This window comes from Panthera onca, chromosome B3 (genome assembly GCF_046562875.1).
Source record: "Panthera onca isolate mPanOnc1 chromosome B3, mPanOnc1 haplotype 2, whole genome shotgun sequence".
Classification (NCBI taxonomy): domain Eukaryota; kingdom Metazoa; phylum Chordata; class Mammalia; order Carnivora; family Felidae; genus Panthera; species Panthera onca.
Genome location: NC_138344.1, coordinates 84,896,096 through 84,902,724, shown reverse-complemented (window position 1 = coordinate 84,902,724; position 6,629 = coordinate 84,896,096).

The window sequence follows — 6,629 nt, the reverse complement described above, 5'->3', positions numbered from 1 at the left end:
TGTATTATTTGTAACAGTATCTACATGTCTCTTTTAAATAGTAGCCTACATATGTGAAGGTATGTCACTTAATCAATCTACATACCATGCCCAATATTTTTTATAAATTCAAGCATCCTTTGTAATCAATTCAGGGTCACTCAGAAGATTGAAAACCCCAAGTTTTCTTATAGAATAATATTATCTTCAAAAAATAATAAGAGTACCTCTCACTGCAGAACTATGAAAAGAATAAAAAAACAAAATTCTCCTTTCAACACAATGAAACTGTTAAGAATACAAGAAAGTGATGCGGTTCTCATATTTCTTTTCAAACAGCAATATTCTTCACCTACTTTCCTGCTTTCATCCCATCTTCCACCAATATTTATTCTAAGGACCAATTTAAACCTAAGGGTCATTTATTTTATTCATTCTCTTAACAAACATTTACTGTGAACTTTATATGTGCCAGGCAGAGATAATGAGCTAACCATCCTTAGTCCTTGCCTCACAGTGATTACATTCTAGAAAAGACAGACAGTACTCCAAATCTAATACAAATAAATGTTTCTGATAGTGCTATGATAGAAAAGTACAAGGTGCTAGGAGTGTGGAGAGCAGGGGAATTGGCAGAATGTCAGATTGGGAGTTGGTAGGGATAGAAACCCCCAGTAAGTGACTTTTGAACTGAGATTTTTTTTTAATATATGAAATTTATTGTCAAATTGGTTTCCATACAACACCAGTGCTCATCCCAACAGGTGCCTTCCTCAATGCCCATCACACACCCCCCTCCCTCCTACCCCCCCCCCCCCCATCAACCCTCAGTTTGTTCTCAGTTTTCAAGAGTCTTTTATGCTTTGGCTCCCTCCCACTCTAACCTCATTTTTTTTTCTTCCCCTCCCCCATGGGTTTCTGTCAAGTTTCTCAGGATCCACATAAGAGTGAAAACATATGATATCTGTCTTTCTCTGTATGGCTTATTTCACTTAGCATCACACTCTCAAGTTCCATCCACGTTGCAACAAAGAGCCATATTTCATTCTTTCTCATTGCCACGTAGTACTCCATTGTGTATATAAACCACAATTTCTTTATCCATTCGTCAGTGGATGGACATTTAGGCTCTTTCCATAATTTGGCTATTGTTGAGAGTGCTGCTATCAACATTGGGGTACAAGTGCCCCTATGCATCAGTACTCCTGTATCCCTTGGGTAAATTCCCAGCAGTGCTACTGCTGGGTCATAGGGTAGGTCTATTTTTAATTTTTTGAGGAACCTCCACACTGTTTTCCAGAGTGGCTGCACCAGTTTGCATTCCCACCAACAGTGCAAGAGGGTTCCCGTTTCTCCACATCCTCTCCAGCATCTATAGTCTCCTGATTTGTTCATTTTGGCCACTCTGGTGTGAGGTGATATCTGAGTGTGGTTTTGATTTGTATTTCCCTGATAAGGAGCGATGTTGAGCAACTTTTCATGTGCCTGTTGGCCATCTGGATGTCTTCTTTAGAGAAGTGTCTATTCATGTTTTCTGCCCATTTCTTCACTGGATTATTTGTTTTTCGGGTGTGGAGTTTGGTGAGCTCTTTATAGATTTTGGATACTAGCCCTTTGTCCGATATGTCATTTGCAAATATCTTTTCCCATTCCATTGGTTGCCTTTTAGTTTTGTTGATTGATTCCTTTGCTGTGCAGAAGCTTTTTATCTTCATGATAAAAAGCTTTTTATTGCTTTTAATTCCCTTGCCTTTGCTTTTAATTCCCTTGCCTTTGGGATGTGTCAAGTAAGAAATTGCTGCGGCTGAGGTCAGAGAGCTGTTTCCTGCTTTCTCCTCTAGTGTTTTGATGGTTTCCTGTCTCACATTCAGATCCTTTATCCATTTTGAGTTTATTTTTGTGAATGGTGTGAGAAAGTGGTCTAGTTTCATTCTTCTGCATGTTGCTGTCCAGTTCTCCCAGCACCATTTGTTAAAGACACTGTCTTTTTTCCATTGGATATTCTTTCCTGCTTTGTCAAAGATGAGTTGGCCATACTTTTGTGGGTCTAGTTCTGGGGTTTCTATTCTATCCCATTGGTCTATGTGTCTGTTTTTGTGCCAATACCATGCTGTCTTGATGATGACAGCTTTGTAGTAGAGGCCAAAGTCTGGGATTGTGATGCCTCCTGCTTTGGTCTCCTTCTTCAAAATTACTTTGGCTATTCGGGGCCTTTTGTGGTTGCATATGAATTTTAGGATTGCTTGTTCTAGCATCAAAAAGAATGCTGGTGCAATTTTGATTGGGATTGCATTGAATGTGTAGATAGCTTTGGGTAGTATTGACATTTTAACAATATTTATTCTTCCAACCCATGAGCACAGAATGTTTTTCCATTTCTTTATATCTTCTTCAATTTCCTTCATAAGCTTTCTATAGTTTTCAGCATACAGATCTTTTACAACTTTGGTTAGATTTATTCCTAGGTATTTTATGCTTCTTGGTGCAATTGTGAATGGGATCAGTTTCTTTATTTGTCTTTCTGTTGCTTCATTGTTAGTGTATAAGAATGCAACTGATTTCTGTACATTAATGTTGTATCCTGCAACTTTGCTGAATTCACGTATCAGTTCTAGCAGACTTTTGGTGGAGTCTATCGGATTTTCCATGTATAATATCATGTCATCTGCAAAAAGCGAAAGCTTGACTTCATCTTTGCCAATTTTGATGCCTTTGATTTCCTTTTGTTGTCTGATTGCTGATGCTAGAACTTCCAACACTATGTTAAACAACAGCGGTGAGAGTGGGCATCCCTGCCGTGTTCCTGATCTCAGGGAAAAAGCTCTCAGTTTTTCCCCATTGAGGATGATGTTAGCTGTGGGCTTTTCATAAATGGCTTTTATGATGTTTAAGTATGTTCCTTCTATCCTGACTTTCTCGAGTGTTTTTATTAAGAAAGGATGCTGAATTTTTTCAAATGCTTTTTCTGCATCGATAGACAGGATCATATGGTTCTTATCTTTTCTTTTATTAATGTGATGTATCACGTTGATTGATTTGCAAATGTTGAACCAGCCCTGCATCCCAGGAATGAATCCCACTTGATCATGGTGAATAATTCTTTTTATATGCTGTTGAATTCAATTTGCTAGTATCTTGTTGAGAATTTTTGCATCCATACTCATCAGGGATATTGGTCTGTACTTCTCTTTTTTTACTGGGTCTCTGTCTGGTTTAGGAATCAAAGTAATACTGGCTTCATAGAATGAGTCTGGAAGTTTTCCTTCCCTTTCTATTTTTTGGAATAGCTTGAGAAGCATAGGTATTATCTCTGCTTTAAATGTCTGGTAAAATTCCCCAGGGAAGCCATCTGGTCCTGGACTCTTATTTGTTGGGAGATTTTTGATAACCGATTCAATTTCTTCACTGGTGATGGGTCTGTTCAAGCTTTCTATTTCCTCCTGTTTGAGTTTTGGAAGTGTGTGGGTGTTTAGGAATTTATCCATTTCTTCCAGGTTGTCCAATTTGTTGGCATATAATTTTTCATAGTATATCCTGATAATTGCTTGTATTTCTGAGGGGTTGGTTGTAATAATTCCATTTTCATTCATGATTTTATCTATTTGGGTCATCTCCCTTTTCTTTTTGAGAAGCCTGGCTAGAGGTTGATCAATTTTGTTTATTTTTTCAAAAAACCAACTCTTGGTTTCATTGATCTGCTCTACAGTTTTTTTAGATTCTATATTGTTTATTTCTGCTCTGATCTTTATTATTTCTCTTCTTCTGCTGGGTTTAGGCTGCCTTTGCTGTTCTGCTTCTATTTCCTTTAGGTGTGCTGTTAGATTTTGTATTTGGGATTTTTCTTGTTCCTTGAGATAGGCCTGGATTGAAATGTATTTTCCTCTCAGGACTGCCTTCGCTGCATCCCAAAGCATTTGGATTGTTGTCTTTTCATTTTCGTTTGTTTCCACATGTTTTTTAATTTCTTCTCTAATTGTCTGGTTGACCCACTCATTCTTTAGTAAGGTGTTCTTTAACCTCCATGCTTTTGGAGGTTTTCCAGACTTTTTCCTGTGGTTGATTTCAAGCTTCATAGCATTGTGGTCTGAAAGTATGCATGGTATAATTTCAATTCTTGTAAACTTATGAAGGGCTGTTTTGTGACCCAGTATATGATCTATCTTGGAGAATGTTCCATGTGCACTCGAGAAGAAAGTATATTCTGTTGCTTTGGGATGCAGAGTTCTAAATATATCTGTCAAGTCCATCTGATCCAAAGTATCATTCAGGGCCCTTGTTTCTTTATTGACTGTGTGTCTAGATGATCTATCCATTGTTGTAAGTGGGGTATTAAAGTCCCCTGCAATTACCACATTCTTGTCAATAAGGTTGCTTATGTTTGTGAGTAATTGTTTTATATATTTGGGGGCTCCTGTATTCAGTGCATAGACATTTATAATTGTTAGTTCTTCCTGATGGATAGACCCTGTAATTATTATATAACACCCTTCTTCATCTCTGGTTACAGCCTTTAATTTAAAGTCTAGTTTGTCTGATATAAGTATGGCTGATATTTAAAAATATTTAAATATTTAAATTTAAAGTCTAGTTTGTCTGATATAAGTATAAGTTGACTTCAAGTAGCATGATAAATAGTTCTCCATCCCTTCACTTTCAATCTGAAAGTGTCCTCAGGTCTAAAATGAGTCTCTTGTAGACAGCAAATAGATGGGTCTTGTTTTTTTATCCATTCTGATACCCTATGTCTTTTGGTTGGTGCATTTAGTCCATTTACATTCAGTGTTATTATTGAAAGATATGGGTTAGAGTCATTGTGATGTCTGTAGGTTTCATGCTTGTAGCGATGTCTCTGGTACTTTGTCTCACAGGATCCCCCTTAGGATCTCTTGTAGGGCTGGTTTAGTGGTGATGAATTCCTTCAGTTTTTGTTTGTTTGGGAAGACCTTTATCTCTCCTTCTATTCTAAATGACAGATTTGCTGGATAGAGGATTCTTGGCTGCATATTTTTTCTGTTCATCACATTGAAGATTTCCTGCTATTCCTTTCTGTCCTGCCAAGTTTCAGTAGAGAGATCCGTCACGAGTCTTATCGGTCTCCCTTTATATGTTAGAGCACGTTTATCCCTAAGTGCTTTCAGAATTTTCTCTTTATCCTTGTATTTTGCCAGTTTCACTATGATATGTTGTGCAGAAGATCAATTCAAGTTATGTCTGAAGGGAGTTCTCTGTGCCTCTTGGATTTCAATACATTTTTCCTTCCCCAGATCAGGGAAGTTCTCAGCTATTATTTCTTCAAGTACACCTTCAGCACCTTTCCATCTCTCTTCCTCCTCTGGAATACCAATTATGCGTAGATTATTTCTCTTTAGTGCATCACTTAGTTCTCTAATTTCCCCTCATACTCCTGGATTTTTTTTATCTCTTTTTCTCAGCTTCTTCCTTCTCCATAATTTGATCTTCTAGTTCACCTATTCTCTCCTCTGCCTCTTCAATCCGAGCTGTGGTCATCTCCATTTTATTTTGCAGCTCATTAATAGCATTTTAGCTCCTCCTGGCTGTTCCTTAGCCCTTTGATCTCTGTAGCAATAGATTCTCTGCTGTCCTTTATACTGTTTTCAAGCCCAGTGATTAATTTTATGACTATTATTCTAAATTCAATTTCTGTTATATTGTTTAAATCGTTTTTGATCAGTTCATTAGCTGTCATTATTTCCTGGAGGTTTTTTTGAGGGGAATTCTTCTGTTTCATCCTTTTGGATAGTCCCTGGAGTGGTGTGGAACTGCAGGGCACTTCCCCTGTGCTGTCTTGAACAACTTGTGTTGGTGGATGGGGCCGCAGTCAGACTTGATGTCTGCCCCCAGCCCACCGCTGGGGCCACAGTCCGACTGTGTGTACCTTCTCTTCCCCTCTCCTAGGGGCGGGATTCACTGTGGGGTGGTGGCCCATATGGGCTACTTGCACACTGCCAGGCTTGTGGTGCTGGGGATCTGGCATATTAGCTGGGGTGGATCGGCAAGGTGCACAGGGGCGGGAGGGGCAGGCTCAGCTCATTTTTCCTTTGGTGATCTGTGATCCGCTTTGGGAGGGGCCCTGCAGCACCGGGAGTGAGTCAGACCCGCCAGAGGGATGGATCCACAGAAGCACAGCGTTGGGTGTTTGCGTGGTGCAAGCAACTTCCCTGACAGGAACTGGTTCCCTTTGGGATTTTGGCTGGGGTTGGGCGAGGGAGATGGCACTGGCGAGCACCTTTGTTCCCCGCCAAGCTGAGCTCTGTCGTCCGGGGCTCAACAACTCTCCCTCCTGTTGTCCTCCAGCCCTCCTGCTCTCCGAGCAGATCCGTTAACTTATAACCTTCCAGATGTTAAGTCCCACTTGCTGTCAGAACACACTCCGTCCGGCCCTTCCATTTTTTGCAAGCCAGACTCAGGGGCTCTGCTTGGCTGGCGGGCTGCCCCTCTGCCCCAGCTCCCTCCCGCCAGTCCATGTAGCGCGCACCGCCTCTCTGCCCTTCCTACCCTCTTCTGTGGGCCTCTCATCTACACTTGGCTCCAGAGAATCCGTTCTGCTAGTCTTCTGGCGATTTTCTGGGTTATTTAGGCAGGTGTGGGTGGAATCTAATTGATCTGCAGGACGCAGTGAGCCCAGCGTC